The sequence below is a fragment of the Kogia breviceps genome, chromosome 2, assembly GCF_026419965.1.
Source record: "Kogia breviceps isolate mKogBre1 chromosome 2, mKogBre1 haplotype 1, whole genome shotgun sequence".
Lineage (NCBI taxonomy): Eukaryota > Metazoa > Chordata > Mammalia > Artiodactyla > Physeteridae > Kogia > Kogia breviceps.
The window spans coordinates 142,302,802-142,326,618 of record NC_081311.1 but is presented as its reverse complement, the minus strand read 5'-3'; the positions used below and the strand labels follow the sequence as shown (position 1 = coordinate 142,326,618).

Below are 23,817 nucleotides of genomic sequence, written 5' to 3'. Positions count from 1 at the left end.
ATATTTAAAGGCAGATTAAAATATACATCTTCCACAAAACATGTAAACTAAAGACTAGGCAGTTGATTTTCAATACAGGAAGAAAAAATGGTACCATTTCTTCTCAGACTGACCTAGCTCTTATAAATAGGTGCCAGTTATGAATTGCCTCTCAATTAATTCTGCACCCACACTTTGCCCTCCTTTGTAATACTTGAGCTGACCCCCATAACCATTTCTCCTTAATCGGTGGGTGTGTTTTCAGGCTTTGTGAATGGAGGCTCTGGAGGGTCAATGCAGGCACAGCAGAGGAAGGGGCATCTCTTTCTTGCTCCTCGGCGCTTCGTCTCCCTCTTTCAGCACGAATCTGGGGGCACTCACCCTTCAGCAGGCTTCTCTGGCACCCCAGCAGCTGGCTTCTTGTAACAAGCTCTGGAAGCCACACCCTAATGGGCAGCTTCCTGCCTGCCAGCTCTGGAACCCAACCTGGTGGCTTTATGTTGACCAGCTCTGGCCCACAGATAACCCAAAGAGGGGCTGCGTGTGGAAGGACTCCAACCCAGGGCGCTACATGCAACGTCACCAGCACCCCCGGAGGTGGCTTCCTGTGAACCAGCTCTAGTCCGTGGAACCACCATGAGCTCCCCTATCACCCATGCACAGCTACAGCCCCGCCCACGGGTCTCAACCATAGTGTGATGGATGGGACCTCTTCCAAGTCTGCTCCTTCCTTGAAGACTCTCCCTCAGCTCCAGAGTTAGTGGCTGCTCCCTGTGTTCGTTATTTCTGTACTCCTGAGTCTGTTTTACCCCGCTGGGTGGTTATCCACCTTTTACTAGTCAATAATTCTCTATATTAACGTTTCTGACTGACAAAGAGCTGGTACTGCATGTGGTCCTAGGTTACAGACCCTGAAAAATAAGTTCTTAGGGTGAGCTTGGTCACGAACGTGGACTGCAGTGCAGTGCCAAGTTCCCTGTCAATGGGAAAGAGGATGTTATAATCCATGGCATAAAGAGGCAGCAACATTAATCATGTTATCACCTGTGGTTAATTGAGGTGAAGCGCCAATTGAAACAAGGCCTGGAAGCCAAAGCGTCTGCTGTCCTTGACCATCATGGCAGTAATGATGAACATAAGGACTGTAGGGTAGGATGGGTTCTTTTGAGGGCAATGAGGTAGTTACCAAGAGAAAATGATGAGCCAGGCCAGGTCTTTTTTCTTTTTTTTTTTTTTTGTGGTACGCGGGCCTCTCACTGTTGTGGCCTCCCCCGCTGCGGCGGAGCACAGGCTCCGGACGCGCAGGCTCAGCGGCCATGGCTCACGGGCCCAGCCGCTCCGCGGCATGTGGAATCTTTCCAGACCGGGGCACGAACCCGTGTCCCCTGCATCGGCAGGCGGACTCTCAACCACTGCGCCACCAGGGAAGCCCGAGCCAGGTCCTTTAATCCCCAGCGCAAGTCATGGTCTAACAACCGAAGAGCTTCCATAGCAGCTCTAAAAGGATGTTTTATTTCCAGCAGCCACAGGACTACTATTTCCAGAAGTTAAAACCAAAGTCTATTGTGTATGTTGCTGAATTACAACATCAGTTGATTTCACAACCTCACCAAGTTCCTCATGTGAAAGTTAGTGTATTGATTGGGAAAGAACTGGACCTGAAGCCTGGAAAGGGGTACATCTGATTCGATTCAAGACGAAACCGACCATTTTAAACCCCAAAGACACTCTGAGGCTCCCTTACCTATAGAAGTAGCTTGCCCTCCTATGTCTCAAGAGACAAGCCTTCTTTTGCTGGAGAGCCTCACCTACAGTACATGCCTTACAGGGGGATGCTCAAGGTTCTCAAGATTGACCAAAACCACTCATTGTCCCCAAATCTCAACACGCTCCAGGTGGTCAGGTACACAGTATCATCCAGAAGTAAATATGTTACAGGCCATAAAAACCTGTAAGATTTTTGTTTATATATGGGAAAAGCCCAGGGAATGTGTATAGGAGTAAATATCAAAGGTGTTAGAGGACGGTGGGAATATATAGATCAGGCTGATTTCAGAGATATGGATGCATTTACTAGAGATTCCAGACTTAATATGTTAGCCCATGAAGCTGGAAATGTCTCTAATAGTTTACTTGATTGGTTGACTAAAACTTGAACCCCGTGGTAGCCTACATGTAATGAGGTTGAGATGCTAGAACTTCCCTGGCGTGATGTGGAAGACGGAATCCAAAGGCTTAGGAAGAAAAGAATGTTGGAGTTGATTACTACAGGCAAACTGCACACACACCCACCCTAACCAGATCTCCTGAGGAGGACCAGAGATACCTCCTTTCACTAACACATTGAAAAATACATTGGTGAAAGGAGCACTGCATCGCTGAAAAACTCTGTAGCCTACTCTCATTTGTAGACCAGGTATGACCGCAGGTATGACCTGTCTCACCATTGAGACAGGCTTTCTGATTTCCATGGTGATGAAGAAATAAAGCGGTTAGCAGAGGCCAAGCAGCAAGCACTTAATGCCAAAGATAAGACTGCTGCATTTACCATAAAAGGCAGCAGGGATGTATTGATGAGCAAAATGCTTAGGGATACTGGGTGTCGCTACGAATGAAATCAGCGTGGAATCTACTAGAATATTACATGATCTATTAAACAGAAAAATCTCTAGGTCTGGCAGCCACTAAGTCACCACCAGGGAGTCAAACATCACACCCAGTTTCTAGGCCTAGGCCGGTTTTCAGACCAGAGCCCTCTGATTGAAGGCAAGTCCAGGTGTCCCTGAGGAAGAGCCCTGCTGGTATTGTCACAGGCATAGAAAACCCTCCTCTGAGCATTCACCAAAGGGACCTGCTGCCATTTACTACACGGACAGCGCACTGGGGAAAAGGAAATGCCCAGCAGTTTCAGAGATTACGAAATACTAGCTCTGAATCAATACTAAGTTCCCTATAGCAGGCTGACTGAGAAAGAAAATACATGAGCTCAATTTATAAATGTTTCTGTGTGATAACGTAAGTACCAACTAAAAGTAGATGTCTGCAGCCCCAAGCAGGGATAATCCCCAAGGAACAGCTTTTAAGGAAAATCCTCCCAGTGGGCAGAACCTGGGTGGTACATCTAGCGACCCACTTTGCCTGGGATGAGAGATGGCCCGAAGTGTGAATTTATACTAACTCATGGGTGATTGCTTACAGTTTGTCTGAATGATCAGGGACTTGAAAGGAACAGGATTGATGTCTGTACCGAAAAAAAAACCAAAAAACAAATAACAAAAAAGAATGCCACTTGGCTATTTTAGGTTTCTTATGCCACTGAACCAAAAAGTAGAAAAAGAAGTTCCTCTACTGATGGGAGTGATTGATCCTAACTACCAAAGAAAAAACTTAGGTTGCTGCTCAACAGTGGGAGAAAAGAACTCTATGTTTGAAACCCAGGGGATTCTATGAGGTGACCCCCTAATACGTCTATGCTCAATAACAAGAGTTAATGAAACACAACGATAACCAGTAACAGGCAGGACTACTGAGGACTCAGAACCTTCAGAAATGAAAGTTCAGGTCACCCCACCAAGTAAAGAACCCTGAACAGCTGAGGTTTTGGCTGAGGGAAAAAGGAAATCTGGAACGAGCAGAGGAGGAAGGAAGCCAGAAATCATGACTAGTTACAGAAATGAGGATGGGAGGAGCTCTGTGTATTTTTCCCTTTGCTTGATATCTATATAATTATATCTATATCTGTATAATATATGTACACTTATTTGCATATATTAACTATTTCTTATCTCTTTTTCTTATTTTTCTCTAGCTTATGGAGGTGCGATTGACAAATAAGAATTGTATATATTTAAGGTGTACAACATTTTTTTTTTTTTTGGCTGCGCCATGCAGCGTGCCGGATCTTAGTTCCCTGACCAGGGATCGAACCCATGCTCCCTGCATTGCGAGTGCAGAGTCTTAACCACTGGACCACCAGGGAAGTCCCCAACATGATGTTTTGACAAAAGTATATGTTATAAAATGACTACCACAATCATGCTAATTAACATATTTATCAGCTCACATAGTTACCTTTTGTGTTGTATGATGAGGACACTTGAGATCTACTCTCCTAGCAAACTTCACATTATTATTAATAGTCACCATGCTGTACTTTAGGTCTCCAGGACCTAATTCATCTTATGACTGAAAGTTTGTACCTTACACACAACTTCTTTATCCATTCATCCATCAATGGACACTTGGGTTGCTTCCATATCTCAGCTTCTGTGAATAATGCTGCAATGAACATGGGAGTGCAGATATCTCTTTGAGACAGTGATTTTATTTCCTTTGGATATATACCCAGAGGTAGGACAGCTGAATCATATGGTAGTTCTATTTTTAACTTTTTGAGGATCCCTCCCCTATAACTGTTTTCCATAGTGGCTGCACCCATTTATATTCCCACCAACACTGTACGAGGGTTCCCTTTTCTCCACATCCTCACCAGCACTTGTTATCTTTTGACTTTTTGCTATCAGTCATCCTAACAGGTGTGAGATTATATATTTCATTGTGGTTTTGATTTGCATTTCCCTGATGATTAGTGATGTTGAGCATCTTTTCATACACCTGCTGGCTATTTGTATGTCTTCTTGGAAAAATGTCTATTTCCCCCATGTTTTATATGCAAGTTGTTAGGGGTTAACTTTATGACTTAGTCTTTAGGTAACAGAGTATTCAGTGAGACTACGATGGACTTTGAGGAGGGATTAATAAGGTCAGCAATGGATACAATGACATTTGGGAGTGTGTGTCTCCTTATTTTCAGGGAAGGGTGAAAACTTCTTCACTTGTACAAAGGACAGGTGCTCTTGATTGGTAAAAGCACAGAGTTGTTTCATTATTATATGGAAGTTCAAATGTGCATAGAGGTTGTACACAGAAGCTGAGTAGCCAACGGGGTGAACTGTGCCAGTTACCAATCAGTTCCTTCTCCGCACCATACCTGTTGTTTTGTCCTGCCTTATGATGCTGGAGACAGACCCTATAAACATTTTTCTTTTGCCAGCTGGCACAATGTTAGGCTGTCAATAAAGGGCACTGGAGAGCTAACTGCAAGACATGACAGAGGAGGGGCCTTCCCTTCCTGTTTCCTGTGTGATTTTTTTCCAGTGGCTACGGTTGCCAGCAGCACATGAGACACCCAATGTTACCCTCAAGTGTTTTATTGGCACCTCAGTCGACCAGCCTCAGCCTGCCAGCTCCCCAGCAGGTGGCTTCCTACACACCAGCCGTGGTACCCCTGAGAACCATCACTGGAACCCCAGCAGATGGCTTCTTGTGAACCAGCTCCAGACTGTGACACCACAGCAAAACCCTCCACCACCCAGAAGCAGATACATGCTCTCCAATGAGGTCTAAATTTCTCTCCCAAGTCTGTTCCTTCCTTTGGTATTCTTCCTAGGTTCAGAGGGAGTGGCTGCTCCCTACCTTTGCTATTCCGATATTCTTTAGAGACTTTTACTAGTTAATAGTAGTTGACCTTTTGCTAGTTAGTAATTTTAATATTGAGTTTTCACTGTTCAAATTACTGGTGTAGTTTCTGTTGCCTGATTGGACCCTGACTGATATAATCTACTGTTTTGTACTGAGGCACCTCTTATATCATGGTATTACCCACTGGATAGGACATACTAACCTTACAAATGGTACGTTTTTCAAACTTAATTACCATTATCTTATAATATTTTAAGTAAATAACAGGAAGAAGCTGCAATTTCTTTTTTTTCTTCTCTCTCTCTCTTTTTTTTTTTTTGCAGTACGCGGGCCTCTCACTGTCATGGCCTCTCCCGTTGCGGAGCACAGGCTCTGGATGCACAGGCCCAGCGGCCACGGCCCACAGGCCCAGCCGCTTCATGGCATGTGGGATCCTCCCGGACCGGGGCATAAACCCGCGTCCCCTGCATCGGCAGGCGGACTCCCAACCACTGCACCACCAGGGAAGCCCTGCAATTTCCTGAATAAAGACAGTTTGAAATCAAGCCCTACATATATGATGATGTAGATGCAAAAAATGATGGTGAACAGACGTAACTACTACCAACTTCTAAGTCAGGCCTTGCCATTAAGGACTTCCTCCCTTTTAAGGAACCTAGTCTCTGTCAAACACAATCTCCATTTCCTGCTTTATTCTGTAAAATCACTGATTCCAGAACAAGGTCTTGTGAAAATCTAAGGGAGAAAGTGTGTGGGTGTGTCTGTGTGGGTGTATGTTTGTGGCTCCTGAGTATTCACAGACACAGAGATCAAAATTAGACACACAGTCAACCCAAGGAACCAACACATAAAATATTTATAGGTTACTTTTTTTACTTGCTGCTTTTCTAAATTGCTTCTCCACCACAAGCCCCTAACACGGAGCCAAGAATCTGGAAATAATTTCAAAAAACTAACAGGTCCATAAAACTCTGTGGTCTCCCCGAACCAGACTCATTAATGTTACTAACTAATATCAGATCTCATTCTTTTGGGCACATCTATTTAAAGAAAGATTTTTATCTCCTTAAATGTAAACAATTCAATAAACTAAGAAATATTCTGACTTGATTGGAATAAAATAGAATTACAAAGAGAAAAGAGATGAAACATAATTAATCTTAAGGTCTACTATTATACATGGCTAGATTTCTCCATCTGTAAAACAACGGGAGCAAAAATAGCTAGCTTCGGGCTTCCCTGGTGGCGCAGTGGTTGAGAGTCCGCCTGCCGATTCAGGGGACACGAGTTCGTGCCCCGGTCGGGGAGGATCCCACATGCCGCGGAGCGGCTGAGCCCGTGAGCCATGGCCGCTGAGCCTGCGTGTCCGGAGTCTGTGCTCCGCAACGGGAGAGGCCACAGCAGTGAGAGGCCCGCGTACCGAAAAAAAAAAAAAAATAGCTGGCTTCAGATAATATGTTTTAAGGTCCCAAATTTTCTGATTCTAATTGTATAAAGAACAGAAAGCCCCTTGGGGTGAATCTCCTGCTGTACCAGAGATTTATTTTATTTTATTGAAAATTTTTTTTTTAATTTATTTTTTGGCTGCATTGGGTCTTCGTTGCTGCACGCAGGCTTTCTCTAGTTGCTTCTCTTGTTGCAGAGCACGGGCTCTAGGTGCACGGACTTCAGTAGTTGTGGCTCATAGGCTCTAGAGCGCAGGCTCAGTAGTTATGGCGCAAGGGCTCAGTTGTTCCGTGGCATGTGGGATCTTCGCAGACCAGTGATCAACCCCGTGTGCCCTGCACTGGCAGGCGGATTCTTAACCACTGCACCATAAGGGAAGTCCCCCTTACCATAGATTTAGATACCCTACTCTTGTTACATCTCTCCACTGACCACTCCCTCAAGCATCCACCACCCTATTCCCACCCTCTTTACCTTGACAAATGGCAGGTACTTCACTCTAATTGAACAGAGAAGGCCTTTATATATATATAACTTAGATGTTTTCCTAACATACCTCAGGGTAGAGTGTCTCTGGTATTAGATGCCACAAGAGATTAACAAAAATTTCCATAGCCAAAAATGATTTATGACTGTTGCCCCACTCAGAGACATTTTCTAGATGAGCACTCCTTTAAGCTACCCTAACATCTGTCCTATCCTGTATTGTGTAATCTTGGAAATCATTAACCAATTCTTGTGCAATTAAGGATATTGAGGTTACAATTTTATTGTAAAAAACAAAATTTTATTAAGAAAATAAATAGCAAAATAGTTGAGGCATATAAGAACCTTGGTATTATTTTCATTTATGGGTAAATCATCAAGGGGCCAATTCATATAAAATTTTATCTTTTTATTGCTACAAACATCATCATTTTAAAAAAAACTCATCAATGAAACAAAAAATTAAATATATCAATGCACTTAACACTCCTCATATTTGGGGAAAAACTTCCAAAAGAGGCAGAAGCCTTTAAATGGAATGGAAATGTCTGCAAATATAATACTCTACTATGCATAAAATGTTACGTTTTATTTCTTTCACTATCATAGAAGCAAATCAGTAAAAACAAGAGTAATATGCACAGTCTGATCGTTCCAGAATATTCAAAGGAAGATTTGTTTTTTCAGAGTAGCTTTCCTTACAGAGATAACTGAGGACAGGAGAGAGAGCTTCATGTGGAAAAAGAAAATGGAAAAGAGACAGTGATCTTTTCATTATCACTGTTCTTGGTTTTCGTCTCATTCCTTTATTTCCACATAGGACAGAAACCAAAGAGTCACTCCATAACACTTTGCCACATAAAAATATAATCCATGTCTATAGTTTGGGAAAATGAACGGAGATAAGGAAGGTACTGCTATCAAATCAGAAATAATTCAGGAAATATGATATTTGTAGTTTGCAAAGCTGCTTCTTGCTTAAAGATACATTTCAGCTCATGACTTTTACATTTTGTGTTTTTGTATTGGTACTTTACATTTCTGTGCTAAAAGTCCATTCCAAGAACAGAGTTCAGTATGTTTTATTAGGGAAAAAAATCAGTGAGGAAGTTTAAAAGTTTACCAAGAACATATCCCTTCTTCATAAGAGGCACTCTTGGCATTCTTAAGAGATTCAGATTAACATTCCTTAGTCCTTCAGATATACTTCACAGATAATTTTTTTAACAGACTAATTCTTCTTTTTAAAAAAAATTTATTTATTTTTTATTTTTGGCTGTGTTGGGTCTTCGTTTCTGTGTGAGGGTTTTTTCTAGTTGCGGCAAGCGGGGGCCACTCTTCACCATGGTGCGCGGGCCTTTCACTGCCGTGGCCTCTCCTGTTGCGGGGCACAGGCTCCAGACGCGCAGCCGCAGTAGTTGTGGCGCACGGGCTTAGTTGCTCCGCAGCATGTGGGATCTTCCCAGACCAGGGCTCGATCCCGTGTCCCCTGCATTGGCAGGCAGATTCTCAACCACTGTGCCACCAGGGAAGCCCTAATTCTTCTTTTTATTTTATTGATTGCATTGTTAAATACTAATGAAAATTGCATCTTACTAAATGAGGCATAATTATAAAATTATAGTACTGATCTTTACTAAATCTTTTAGAATTAATACTCCCAAATGAGCCTTGCCCTCATCAAACAAGTCATCAGTGTCACCACTCAACAACAGGACCCAGTTTGCTTCTTTTTCAAGGAAGCTAGAAATCTGGATTTTCATATAAAATCAACTAAATTTTAAATGTTGACAATGAACTTTTTAAAATTAAAATACTGTGTGGACCAAACACAAAATACCTGTACGACAGAAATACCCATGAACTACCAGTTGGTACCAAGTTTAACAGTGACAACCCTGATGGACGAGCACACAGCTGTACACAGTGGAGCTGCCCTTTCTACCTCCCCCCAGTTCCCTCCACTTCCCATTGTGCTGACTTTACTCCTTTGGATTACCGTATGTAGACTCTGCAGTTTGCAGCCCTGATTTAAAACTACAGGCCCTGCAATTCCATTAGCTGGGTTCCTGAGTGTTACATTTGTCCTCTGATGGCAGGTTTAATTTTTGACACAGTCAAAAGTGATTAAAACTAAACCTGTGAATACATATGTTAATGTCATTTGCCCATTAAGAAAACAGTGAATACTGAGCAAGGTGATGCACAGATGCACAAAGCCATTGTCTTTGTCTTCAAGGAATAGGTCAAGGAGGTAAGAACAAAGGGATTTAACAGGATTAAAGAGGTGAACACTGAAATAAGTGCATGGTGGGAAACCTGCAGGCCTGGAGGCAAATGAATCCAAAAGGGAGTGCTGAGGTTGGAGAATAAAGGCTAGATGCCGTGATAAGGATGAAGAAAAGCAGAGCTGCTGAAGACTGGGTAAAATAAATTATGGGCAGAGAAGGGAAGCTCAGGGTTGCTGTTTTGAAGGCAGAGCAGTTCTAAGCTATGAGGTTTTTACCCATAAGTGGCTGAAGGGAAGTGGAACTAAAAGCCATGCAAATGGTAGTGACAGAAGTCTGCAGTCGGTTCAAGGGTCCTTAAAGTGGATGCCAAATTCACTCAGGATGGTTGATGGTCAAAGACAGGACAGAAACAATAACTGAGGCAGGTACTGAAATCAAGGAAGACAGGAATGTGTGCAACATGAAGTGGTTTAAATAAGTTGTATGGAGAGAGAGTCCATGAAGAGGGATGGTAGCAAATGAGAAAGCAGGCTGATTTTCTTATACAGCTTATGGACTGATTCAGTCAACGAGGACACCACTTACTTTGATTTATAAATTGTATAAAAAAAGGGCTTTGTTTCTTTTTAAAGTTAAAAGGTTATTGGACTTCCCTGGTGGCACAGTGGTTAAGAATCCACCTGGCAAGGCAGGGGACCCGGGTTCAAGCTCTGGTCCCGGAAGATCCCACATGCCGCGGACCAACTAAGCCCATGTGCCACAACTACTGAGCCTGCACCCTAGAGCCCGCGAGCCACAACTACTGAGCCTGCACGCCTAGAGCCCGTGCTGTGCACCAAGAGAAGCCCACGCACCTCAACACAGGGTGGCCCCCGCTCACCGCAACGAGAGAAAGCCCGCGTGCAGCAACAAAGACCCAACGCAGCCAAAAATAAATAAATAAATAAATTTATTTTTTTTTAAGTTAAAAGGTTATTAATTTTACTTATGCCTCACTTATTATTGAATCAAATTAATATCTTAAAAGGAAGAGGATTATCAAACATTCCTTTAGAGGAGATAAATATATCACACCCCACCCACCCTACCCCACCCCACAACTAGATTTCCTAATATATGAGGATAAAAGAGACATTTACTGTATCAAATGAGGACCAAAACTGAAAGGTAGTTTTCATTAAAGAAAAAAACTCCAAAGTGTATTTCTGGAAATGTATTCTAGAATTATCTTACGAACTCAGACAATTCAGCTAGGTGAGTTGAAAGAACTGTACAGAGGGGCTCAAAAAGAGAAATAAGAAATGTAGGAAAGGTTTTTGTTTGTAGGAACAAATGGCGGGCCCCTCCAGCTGGCTGTGAGTGGTCTTACTCAAGGCTGATAAGGTCACAGTCTGCTCTGTCTCTTTTCTAAACTCCTCTCTGAAGTGAAGAGTTAATGGAGAATCTGCCTCTCCTTCTCTGCAGGCCGTGCTAAGATAAACAGGTGTGAAAGGTTTTTCTCTGTTTATATGCAGTTCTTAAAAAGAAAAATTTCTTCCTAACTCATCCTGACGAATGGCTGTGGGTAAACATTCCAGAACCTTTATGAATTTGCTAAAACAAAAAGAAAAAAAATCCACCATAATAAAGGAAAAAACACATTTCAAATACCACCCAAGTACTGGTTATGTGTTCTTTACAAGTTTTCACCTACAGAATGAATACAGATTTCTCCCCCTTATAATTACCAAATCTGGAGCAAGCTAGAAACAAAGGCAAAATTCTAAAGCCCTGTTGGTTAGTAATCAAATGTTCTATTTGTCTTCCTAAAGAATACTACAAGATTAAGATGTCAAACCCAAAGAAATGTACAATATTTTTAACTTAAAATGCCTGCAGTGTTTCTTCAGCTATCAACTCATACCCGGAGAGACTCTTAAGTAGAATTCATGTTTACTTTATACCACGTGTAGGCAGAACTTCATGACAGCAAAGAAATTAAGGGGAAAAAGTTAAGATAAACAAGGAGATTAAAAGTGCGGGCCATGGGTAATTTCCCTGGTGGTCTAGTGGTTAAGACTGCGCTTTCACTGCTGAGGGCCCGGTTTGATCCCTGGTCAGGGAAATAATCCCACAAACCGTGTGGCATGAAAAAAAAAAAAAATTGGATGCCATCAATGATAATCTAGGGGAGGTGAAGCAGAAAATACCAAAAGCATATGAGTATATTTTCAAGGTACTTTCAGATTTAAAACTAAACAGGGGGCGAATTGCCCATGTGTACAAAACTGACAAATCATAAAGATGTTTCTCCCATCTCCATGCTATAAGATTCCATGCATTTGGTTAGTTTTGTTTTTTTTTTTAGCTTTGTTTTTTTTTCTTATTATAAAAGTAGCATATGCTCACTGTTTCCCATTTTATGGCCATAAACAACTCTTAACACATACGCACGTGCCCTTTTCCAATTATTTCCTTAGAACAAGTTCTTAAAAGTTAGAGTGATGGATCAAATAGCACTTCATTTTAAGACTTCTGTCAGTCTCCAAAACTGCCCTCCAGCAGGCTATGCCATTTTACACTTCTGCCAAAAGTCTAAACTTCCCTAGACCTTCCCTCATCTTCTGACAGGAGCTGGCTCTCCTCTGCAGCTCTCCCGATGACAGCTAGTCTGTCTCTTTCAGCACTTGCTCCCTGGGGCCTGGAGGGGAACAAGGTGTCCTCCTGGCTCCTCATAACCATTTCCAGACGGCTCTCTCTCCCCTCCCTAAAAGCTGAATCTATGTCATTAGATTGCATCATCCATTATCCTTTACAGTTGCCAACATATACCAGTTCCAGAGAGCTCCCTTTCATTGCTTGATGATTTCAGCTCCTAGCTTACTGCCATTTTCTCCAGTTACAATTTTTGTCACATAGTGTAGGAATGTTTACATGCACATAAATGAGCCTCAGACACTTGTCCTCTCAAGTCCTTCAACTCTGCTGCAACAATCTAATCCTTCAACACACCTCAGTAGCACATTCTTTTGGTCACACCCTAGACCCTGCATGACCAGCAACTGCACCGTCCATAATCCAAAATCCACCCATCTCACTTCTTATATTTCCTACTCCCTCCTTCTAGTACCTGGACCCCAGCAATCCCTCGCCCTACAATCACCAGTTCCTATATCTTTTCATGCCACTCCATTCCCGGATGTCTTCCTTCCCCTCTTCCCCTCACTTAAATTCCATGGCAATTCATAGAATCCTTCCCTTAAATCCATCCGCAACTCTTCTGTCCTGCTTTTACTTCACTTTACTCAGGAAAACCACAACCGTGAATAAATCCGATGTTCTATCTACTCCACTCCTGCACCTGTTGAGCTGAATATGCCTGGAGAAAACACACACCCTTATCGGTACTCAGCAACCAACTACATTTCCCTATTCCAGTGGTTCTGAAATTTTTGGCATATAGACACTAATTGTTCCAGCACCATTTATTGAAAATATGATCCTTTATTCATCTTTTCATCCTCATCTGAACTGCCTTGGGACCTCTGTCAAAAATCTATTGACCAAATATGTGTGGGTCTATGTCTAGACTCTCTGTTCTGTTCCACTGTTCTATCCATACATCTTGACACCAACCACACAATGTGGAAAACTGTAGCTTTATAGTAAGTACTGATATAAGGCAGTAGCATAAGTTCTCCAACATTGCTCTCTTTTCCAAAATTCTTTTGGCTATTCCAGGTCCTTCGCATTTCCATATATGTTTTATGATCTGCTTATCAATTTCTACCAAAAGCTGGCTGGTGTTATGGTTGTGATTGTATTGAATATACAAATCAATTTCAGGAGAACTGACATCCTGACATATATTCTGACCTATAAACATAGCATATCTCTCCGTTTATTATGTCTTCTTTCATTTCTCTCAGCAATGTTTTATATTTTTCAGTGTAAAGATAGTGCACAATTCTTTTGTTAAATGTATCCCTCAGTATTTCATTTTTTTCTGAAATAGAACTTTATATTTTAGCTGTGCTACATAATACATAACGTACCATTTTAACCATTTTTTTTTTTTTTTTTTTTTTTTTTTTTTGCGGTACGCGGGCCTCTCACTGTTGTGTCCTCTCCTGTTGCAGAGCACAGGCTCCAGACGCACAGGTTCAACGGCCATGGCTCACGGGCCCAGCCGCTCCACGGCATGTGGGATCCTCCCGGACCGGGGCATGAACCCGCACCCCCTGCATCGGCAGGCGGACTCTCAACCACCGTGCCACCAGGAAAGCCCCTATTTTAACCATTTTAAGTGTACAATGTATTAAGTGCATTCACACTGTTGTGCAACCATCACCACTAATCTATTTCCAAAATTTGTTCACCATCCCAAACAGAAACTTTATACCAATTAAACAATTCCCCATTCCCCACAGCCCCTAGTAATCACTATTCTACTTTCTGTACCTGAATTTGCCTATTTTAGGTATCTCATATAAGTAAAATCATACAATATTTGTCCTTTTGTGTTTCGCTTATTTCTCTAAGCATAATGTTTTCATGATTCATCCACATTGTAGCATGTATAAGAATTACACTCCTTTTAAAGGAATGAATACTATTTAATTGCATACATACACCATATTTTGTTTATCCATGCATCTGGTGATGGACATTTGGGTTATTTCCAATTATTTCATATTTTTGTTGCATTGTACATGGTATTTTTTAGATGGCTAATTCCTTCCTTGGTTCATTGCCTGTATCAAAAATGAACTCTTGGGCTTCCCTGGTGGCGCAGTGGTTGAGAATCCGCCTGCCGATGCAGGGGACGTGGGTTCGTGCCCCGGTCTGGGAAGATCCCACATGCCGCGGAGCTGCTGGGCCCGTGAGCCACGGCTGCTGAGCCTGTGCGTCCGGAGCCTGTGCTCCGCAACGGGAGAGGCCACAACAGTGAGAGGCCCGCATACCGAAAAAAAAAAAAAAAAATGAACTCTTGATCTGCTCTCACAAACCTGCTCCACCCATGATTTCCCCCTGTCCCATGATGGCAGATACATCCTTCCACGTCCTCAGTGCAAAACCTTTGAGACTTCCTTGACTCTACTTTCACACAGCACGTCCAGTGAGCAAATCTGGTTAGATCTATCTTTAAAATATACCCCAAATTCAACCGCTTCTGACTGCCACCAGTGCAACCTTCCTGGGCCTAGCCACAAACACCTCTTTGTCTGGATTATAATTTAACTGGTCTTTCTGCCCCTGCCCCATATGGTCTTTTCTCAGCAGAGTAACCAGAGTAGTCATATTAAAACATAAGTCATTTCACTTCTCTACTCCAAAGCATTGAACTGCTCACCATTTCCTCCTGACTTGAATCAAAAGCTCTTGCAATTGCCTACAGGCCCTATCCCATTTGGCCTTGTTACCTCTCTGGCCCCATTTCCTGTCTCTACCCGCCCTCACTCACTCCACTCCAGCCACAACGGCCTCCCTGCTCTTCCCCAACACACCAGGCATGCTCCCACCTGGCATCTGCATGTTCCCTGTGCGTGGACTGTTTTACCCCTGTGTAGGCAGATGGCTCCATCGTTTACTCCAAGCATTTACTCAAATACCACCTTCTCAACGAGGCCTACCTAGACCAACCCATGTAAACCGGCAACACTAGCCCCATACTAGCGCTCCTGATGCCCTGTACTCTGCTCTATGTTTTTCCTCACTTTTTTAATATAAACTTTTTATTATGGAATAATTTTAGATTTACAGAAAAGTTGGAAAGATAATGCAGATCATTCCTCTCACCCTGCTTCCCTTAATTTTAACATCACCAGGGTACATGTATCAGATTTAAGAAACCATTATTGGTACATTACTATTAACTAAACTCCAGACTTTATCTGGATTTCACCATTTTTAACACCGATGTCTTTTTTTTTTTTTTTTTTTCTGTTCTAGAATCCAGTGCAAGATACTACATTATGTTTCGTCATCATGCTTCAATCTCTTCTGGACTGTGACATTTTCTCAGTCTTTCTTTAAGACCTTAATAACCTTGAGGAGTACTGGCCAGGTATTTTGTAGAATGTCCATCATTTTTGGTTTATCTCACGACTATTTTCCTCACGACTAGAATGGGGTTATGGGTTTTGGGGGAAGAGGACCACAGAGATGAAGTGGTTTTCTCATCACATCATATTGGAGTTATGGGCTAGCAGCATGGCTTAACACTAATGATATTAACCCATGTCACTTGGTTAAGGTAGTGTTTGCCAGCTTTGTCGATTGTAAAGTTACTAATTTTTTCTTTTCTATACTCTAATTTTTGGAAGTGAGTCACTAAGTTCAGCCCATATTTAAGAGGCATAAGGATCTTTATAATGTTTTAATATACCCTTTAGTTAGTTGTTTCATTTCCCACATTTGAAGATAAAGCTCTATAAGGACATGAATTTTTGTCTATTTATTACTGATGTGGCTCCAGTATCTAGAATAGTGCCTGGCATGTAATAAATATCCAATATTTTTTGGATGACAGAATACAGAAAAGAAGATCTCCTACTAATCTGTGTAGGTCATAGTCTCCTACAGCATCGATTGTGCATCTGCCCACCTAGAAAGGTATGTCCCAGGAAAAAATATCACATATGTCATTTACTCTGAGGTGTTACAAAGATGTTTCTTTTCTCAGTGGTATTTGCAGTTTTATTAGGGTAAACAATCTTAAAGAATGAAATTACAATGCTAAAATTTGAGGCATTAGCAATAGGATTGAATAGAGGCTGTCAATAACAGGAACTCAGGAAATGTTAATTTGCTTATATTTCCTTACCCTACATTCAGGTCTGGGAGATTTGGGGGGTATAGAGGGTCTTCCTTGTAATCTCAAAAACATGCTTATTCTACCTGCTAATAATCTTAAATAGTTTTTGAAAAAAGGCAGAGTATGAATTTTTAATGCTCCACACCCCCAAACCCAGTTAATATTAATGTCTTGATCTCTTACTAGATTTGTTCTTGGTCTGCTCTGCACTTACAGTAAGTCTAACTGGAATCAGAATTTCCCACATATCCTCCCTGTTCTGAAACCAGTACCCTGGCCTTAGCCACAGTTCCCAAGTTTTTCCCAAAGAAGAATGTAGGTTACACTTAGAGGCCTTATTGTGAGGTTAAGAAACTATCCTGAGTTTTTTTTTTTTTTTAATTTATTTGGTTGCACCCAGTCTTAGTTGCAGCAGGTGGGCTCCTTAGTTGTGGCTCGCCGGCTCCTTAGTTGCAGCTTGCCGGCTCCCTAGTTGTGGCATGTGAACTCTTAGTTGCAGCATGCACGTGGGATCCAATTCCCCGAACAGGGATTGAACCTGGGTCCCCAGCATTGGGAGATCGGAGTCGTAACTACTGTGTCACCAGGGAAGTCCCTATCCTGAGATTTTTAAGGGAAAAAAGTTCTCCACTTTCACAACTTTAAAGATTTGGTCAGGCTTCCCTGGTGGCGCAGTGGTTGAGAGTCCGCCTGCCGATGAAGGGGACGCGGGTTCGTGCCCCGGTCTGGGAGGATCCCACGTGCCGCGGAGCGGCTAGGTCCATGAGCCATGGCCGCTGGGCCTGCGTGTCCGGAGCCTGTGCTCCACAGCGGGAGAGGCCACGGCGGTGGGAGGCCCGAGTACCGCAAAAAAAAAAAAAAAAAATTTGGTCAGCAGCTAATTAGTTTAGGAGAAGTTAGTTTAGATGTTAATCAAACTATGTATTATATTTTAAAATACCCATACAACGATTAAAATAAAATGAATACATACTTAAGATAGGTTCTACGACTATAGTTCGAATAACAGAAGCAATTGTTTCCCACTAAAGGATGCACTATTTTGCATGTTTTTAAAATGTAGTGAGTTAAATGGATTTTGTTCATTAATTGCTTAATATAATTTGTCTTCAAAAGCAGATCGGCCGTTTAGTCCCCTCCTTCTTGAGCAGAGCTGCACAAACACTCACCAGACATTTCCATCCTTAACAGTGTAGCTGCTGTAATGTAGCTAATTTTACCAAGCGCTGTTCTCCTAAAGAATAGTATCAGGGGTAGAAGTCATATTTTCAAGTCATTAAGACTCCAACGGTCTCATTTCATTTCGGACAACTTAATTTTTCTCAGGTCATGAATCATGAACATCAGATATTAACACTGCTAGAAAAAGCATCTTGGATTTCTTTCTTGGAAACATGTTAAAAAAAAAAAAAACAAACCAAACCAGATAAGAACCATGGCCAGGAAAATCCTGCCTAACAGCCATAGAACAGAACCTTTCATTCAAAGACAAACTGATTTGTTAAGAGCTCAAAAGATCAGCCAAACACGGAAAAGGCTAGGAATGAAGTAGACTAGGAATGCAGGCTGTTCTTTTCTATAGATTCAGGAAGAGCAAAACCTTCCTGGAAAATCTTACAAAAGAAGAGAAAGTTGAGATATGATTACTAGGTTTATTATTTTATTTACTCCCTATGCATTTATTGATTGCTTATGGTGGGCTGGGCACAATGCAGAGCTTAGAAAAAAAGATCAAACAGATACACATCTTGTGTTCAAGAAGCAGACATATGGAAGGAAGAGGGTAAGATTTGTTCTGTATGGCCCCAGAAAAAGAGACCAGTGTCCATGGCTGGAACATTATAAAGAACTTTCTAAGAATTAAACTGTTGCAAAATTGAACAGCCTGCAACTCACATGTCATCAATGGCAGCCTTCAAACAGAAACTGGTTGTCCTAACCAGGAGCAGGAATCAAGCATCAGTGAAAAAAAAAATTGATAAGATGGTCTCTGTCTTAAGTACTTTCATGAGAGTGACTTCCTGTCTTCACTAGAAAGCAGAGAAGAAAATTCTACACACCTTTTTAATACCCAAGTGACGTAATTCTATTCTGAAGACTGAGAATTAATCATATCTACTTTAAAATTATCTGAAATACTCACAGGTAGCTCTTCCTCTCCTCCAATTTTTCAGTTTTTTAATTGTTCTCTCTATATTAGGCTTTGTGTTTCTTAAAAATCCAATTCGTGCTTCATACTATTTTTCTTCTAGCAGCCAGAGACTAGCTTTGTATAACACCAGTTAGTCAGGATATAACAGCTTTACTGGAATACATTCATTGGTTTGATTTCAGCACAATATTTAGAGGATGGCTGGAAAAAAGTTATTAACTAAGTGAAATGTTTATTGCCTAATATACTGAGATCAATAATAACTTTAATGAAAAGCTGAAATAACTGTTGTAATATGTAATGCTACATATGGCAAATTGAAAAAACCTCCACATGCAAGTAAATATGTAATCTAACAAAGTTTTGAAAGGATTAAAAAAAATTTTAATGACTGAGAAGCAAAAATAAGAAGGATAGGGGCTTTTTCTTGAAAATAAAACACTTTTACAGCGCATAAGTGATCTGAAAATATCCTAGAATGATGTTTGTCTTAATGTAATTGCATTTCACATAACATAAGAAAATTATTTATAATTCAGGTAATTTTCTAAATTCCTCTTGGTCCCAGGGAAAGCCATTCCTACAGCTTCTCCTCAGTGTAAAGTTACCTCTCTACAAGGTTTGTGTCACCTTCAGATATATCAGTAGTATATGTTTACTCGTGTAATTTGCATATTTGTTCAATATGTGTTCAATTTTCTTTTTAAAAATTATTATTTGTTTATTTATTTATTTATTTTTGACTGCAATGGGTCTTCGTTGCTGTGTGTGCACAGGCTTTCTCTAGTTGCAGCGAGCAGGGGCTACTCTTTGTTGCAGTGTGCGGGCTTCTCTTTGCGGTGGCTTATCTTGGTGTGGAGCACAGGCTCTAGGCGCGAGGGCTTCAGTAGTTGTGGCACAGGGGCTCAGTAGTTGTGGTGCACGGGCATGTGGGATCTTCCCAGACCAGGGATCAAACCCGTGTCCCCTGCCCTGGCAGGCAGATTCTCAACCACTGCGTCACAAGGGAAGTCCCTGTCCAATTTTCTCTATCTCTTAATAGCAGTTCACTTTGGGGTGTCTTATAAGCTCCCAGTAACAGAAATGTCTCATAGAAAAGAGCTGAGTGATGGATAGCTGTTTTATATATATATACCTTTGAAGTGGTGACTACATTAATGATCAAATAAAATGACTGGGCTTCCCTGGTGGCGCAGTGGTTGAGAGTCTGCCTGCCGATGCAGGGGACACGGGTTTGTGCCCCGGTCCGGGAAGATCCCACATGCTGTGGAGCGGCTGGGCCCGTGAGCCATGGCCGCTGAGCCTGCGTGTCTGGAGCCTGTGCTCCACGACAGGAGAGGCCACAACAGTGAGAGGCCCGCGTACCGCAAAAAAAAAGAAAAAAAAATGATTTATTATTTCATTATTTTAAACTGCTTATTCTCTAATTCAAAGTGATGATTTATGTATGTAGTACAAAATCAAAGCATGGCATAGTGAAATGCTTAAAATTCCTTAAGTGGAAATGGCATACCAGTCTAAAAAAGGTACAAAAGCAAAGGAATTTATAAAAATCAAACCAATAACTAAGAATACTATTTTGTTTTAATTATTTAATTTATTTTTGGCTGTGTTGGGTCTTCTCTGCTGCATGCGGGCTTTCTCTAGCTGTGGTGAGTGGGGGCTACTCTTTGTTGCTGTGCGTGGTTTTCTCATTGCGGTGGCTTCTATTTGTTGTGGAGCAGGGGCTCTAGGCACGTGGGTTTCAGTAGTTGTGGCATGCAGGCTCGGCAGTTACGGCTCATGGGTTCTAGAACACAGGCTCAGTAGTTGTGGTGCACGGGCTTAGTTGCTCCACGGCATGTGGGATCTTCCTGGACCAGGGCTCGAACGCGTGTTCCCTGCATTGGCAGGTGGATTCTTAACCACTTCGCCACCAGGGAAGCCACTATGTAGCTGAATGCAAGTGGTACAGTGACACAGTTGACACAGTAAAGACAGATGTGCTCTATCCTCTTCATAGCTCAAAGAGAGTAAATGAAGAAAATGTAGATACATCCATACAGGATATCTTTTCTGGATGAGAATGAGAGGGACATCTACAGCGATATGATCCCAAGAACAAATACTTGACTCTGAGCAAGGTACAGTGCTAGGTGCTGTGAAACAGGTAAGAAGGGTGCTGTTTATATTAGCCAGGTTACTTAACCTCTCTGAGCCTTAATTTCTGATCCATCAAATGAAGATTATAATCTTGTAACACAACTGTGAAGAGGAAGAGGGCAAGGACGGAAAGCCTCTAACCAAGTGATCAATTCACCGTGGTAGTTGTACTTCGTACAGTGATGATGACCAGGATGGTGACAGCATCAGCAACAAAGGCAATGGCTAATGGCTGTTCTTGCCCTCAGAGAGTTCTCACCAGGGATGCTGTATACACTTGCGTATACATGCTTGCCCTTCTGCATCCATGCTGAACCTTGCCATGGATTTTTCCTGCAGACTGTAAATGTGACCTCTGACCCCTTCTCAACATAGGTTCTAGGAATCAACAAATTGAAGTTTTCACAAAAACATGACACTTATCTGCTATCCTGACTTTAAAGCATGGTTGTGAAAATATAAGCGACAGTTAACAGTCACCCAAGTCTTCCTCTGTGTCAAGCACTCTTCTAGATATTTTATACGTGTTAAGTTCTCTAATCCTCTCGACAACCCTGTGATGGAAGTACTGTTATTAGCCCCACTTTTCGGATGAGAAGACGTGGCTTGTTCACGTGAAAAGTTAAGTGGCTATCCCTTACAGTAATCCTAGAGCCAGAAGGCAGTTTTAATCACATGTCAAATTAGTTGTATGGGTGCTAACTGGTGTAAATTCAAAAGAAAAAGAGAAAAATTATGCTTGTGTGATCTGAGAACGTTTCACAGAGAAGGAAGAAATTAAAGCTGAAGAATGAGTAGGACCTGCTCAGGCAGAGAAGACAAAGATATTACAGGTGAAGGAAAGAATGTGGACAAGGCTACAGAAATGGGAAAGCAGGATGGAAGAACAACTGGACCGGGTTGGGGAGAGGGGGAGAAGGGAAGGTGGTTTCAGGTCAGAAAATGAAAGACAAAGCTAGAAAGTCAGGTGAGAACCCCAGGGGAGAAGGTTTGGAATCTCAGGGCATCTGTCTGAGGTTTCCCGTCTGTCGGCCATTCCTAAGTCTGCCTTGAGTTCATTATGCCCAATGACATTGCCAAGCAGGGCCTGCGCACAGGTGGTCACCTGAGCACGGTGAATTTAAGGGTCTCGAAAGCCTCTAACAACAACAATCTCTCCACTACCAGTTTCACTAAGTACCTGAAATTCCAAACTGGAGTTAGCATACTGGTCTGTATTTGACAGGATTGGCTAGGTACAACCTAAAGCTCCACTGGGCATCAGAAACACCTGGGAAGCCTGTTACAGCACAGATTGCCAAGCCCCACACCCCAGAGTTTCCGACTCAGCAGGGGTGGGGTGAGGCCCAAGAATTTGCATTTCTAACAAATTTCCCAGTGATGCTTGATGCTACTGGTCCAGGGGCCACACACTGAGAACCACTGACCTGAAAGAATAGACTGCAGAATGGGTAAATTCTGATTGTGGACAGAAAAATTCTGCATGGGGTTATCTTAGATAATAACTCGCATTCCTACCGTTAAAGCAAAGGCAATAATTCATTAATAAAAAGTCAGCTACAGAACTGCAAAGAAGAGGAAAAAGGGTCTCTCAAGAGTTAATAAAATGACAACAATATTAACTAGTCTTCTAGTGAAGCACTAATTGCTGTCATGTTGAAAAAGTCTGTATAATAAAAGCTCTTATTTTTAGGTTTGAGTTCTGTGTCAATTTCAAGATTGTATTTTCTATCTCACACGGGTATCTCTCCCTTTACATAAAAAGTTACTGAGAGTTCCTGTTCTTATGATCAGTTTTGATATTCTCTCTTTACCTATAAATATTTATACTGTGGGAAAGTTTTGAAACTTGAATTTATCTGGCTTTCAACATTTCTACAACAATCAAATTTGGTAGGAAAAAATATTTTTTTAAATAAAGGGAGTGGGGCCTTGCAAAAGTCAAGGCAATTGAAGAAAGGGCCTCATATTTCACCTTTTGAGGATTCTGCTTCCTTTTCATTCTTTTGGGGAAATAAAAAGGAATCATGTTTCCTTCATATCTCATACTTAAATCCGGTTTCCTACTATCAGTTAAATATCAACAGATTTCAAGTTAACACAAATGCTTGCAGGTTTCCATCTCTCCGACAGAAAAAAGTACCAGGTACAGACATGCCTGGTTCATGCTGCAAAGCTGATGAACCACTCGTGTGGGGACTGCTCTCCGTTGGGTACATGGTTAGAAAGAAGACACTGGGATCCACAGTGTCTTCCTCTGCCCTCGCCACTCCCTTCTTCAATTTCTGCCTAAGCAGTCTGGTTTGATCTCAGGTCATCTGGAATTTACCAAAAAGATACAATAATGGCTTCTTTTCTTACCTTTGGTATATGCCTTTAAGACCATATTATTTTTTTCCTGTTGAAAACTTTTTTTGGTAACCAAAAAAAAATAGTGCTCTGTAAGTAAACCTGCAACCAACAAAAACAAGCTAAATTACCACTGAAAAACCTGTAGCACTGCTATGAGAAAGCAATGTAGAAGTAAACATTGAATATTTTGAAAGCACATATTGAGACTGAAAAATTTGTGATTTGTGACATACTAAAGAGGTTTATAAAACTTAATTCGGGCTTCCCTGGTGGCGCAGTGGTTGAGAGTCCGCCTGCCGATGTGGGGGACACGGGTTCGTGTCCCGGTCCGGGAAGATCCCACATGCCGCGGAGAGGCTGGGCCCATGAGTCATGGCCGCTGAGCCTGCGCGTCCGGAGCCTGTGCTCCGCAATGGGAGAGGCCACAACAGTGAGAGGCCCGCTTACCGCAAAAAAAAAACAAAACAAAAAACAACTTAATTCACTTGAACATCCTTAGAAAGTGACAAAGGTTGTCAGAGCTATGATTTATTTTGAGTTTTTTTCCTGTAAATATATGGGTTACACTGTGTTTACATTTGTCAAAACTTAGTGATACGTGTATTTCATTGTATGTAAATTTTACCTTAAAAGAAAACAGAACTGCAAACACAAAATGAACTCTGGTAATGATATGCATACTGAAGTATTTAACGGGAAACTATTGACACCTGCAGCTTATCTTGCAATGAATCAAAATGGATTGATGGATG

General features: G+C 41.7%; 1 protein-coding gene and 1 non-coding gene across 5 annotated transcripts in view; both read right to left on the bottom strand.

Moving 5' to 3' along the window:
- The window catches only part of MAP3K20 (mitogen-activated protein kinase kinase kinase 20), a 170,411-nt gene that overhangs the window by 128,616 nt on the left and 17,978 nt on the right, over positions 1-23,817 (bottom strand). The gene's annotated exons all lie outside the window — the stretch shown is intronic.
- Positions 3,886-3,958, bottom strand: TRNAA-CGC (transfer RNA alanine (anticodon CGC)). Its single transcript has one exon. It is a non-coding gene; the product is annotated as a tRNA-Ala (tRNA).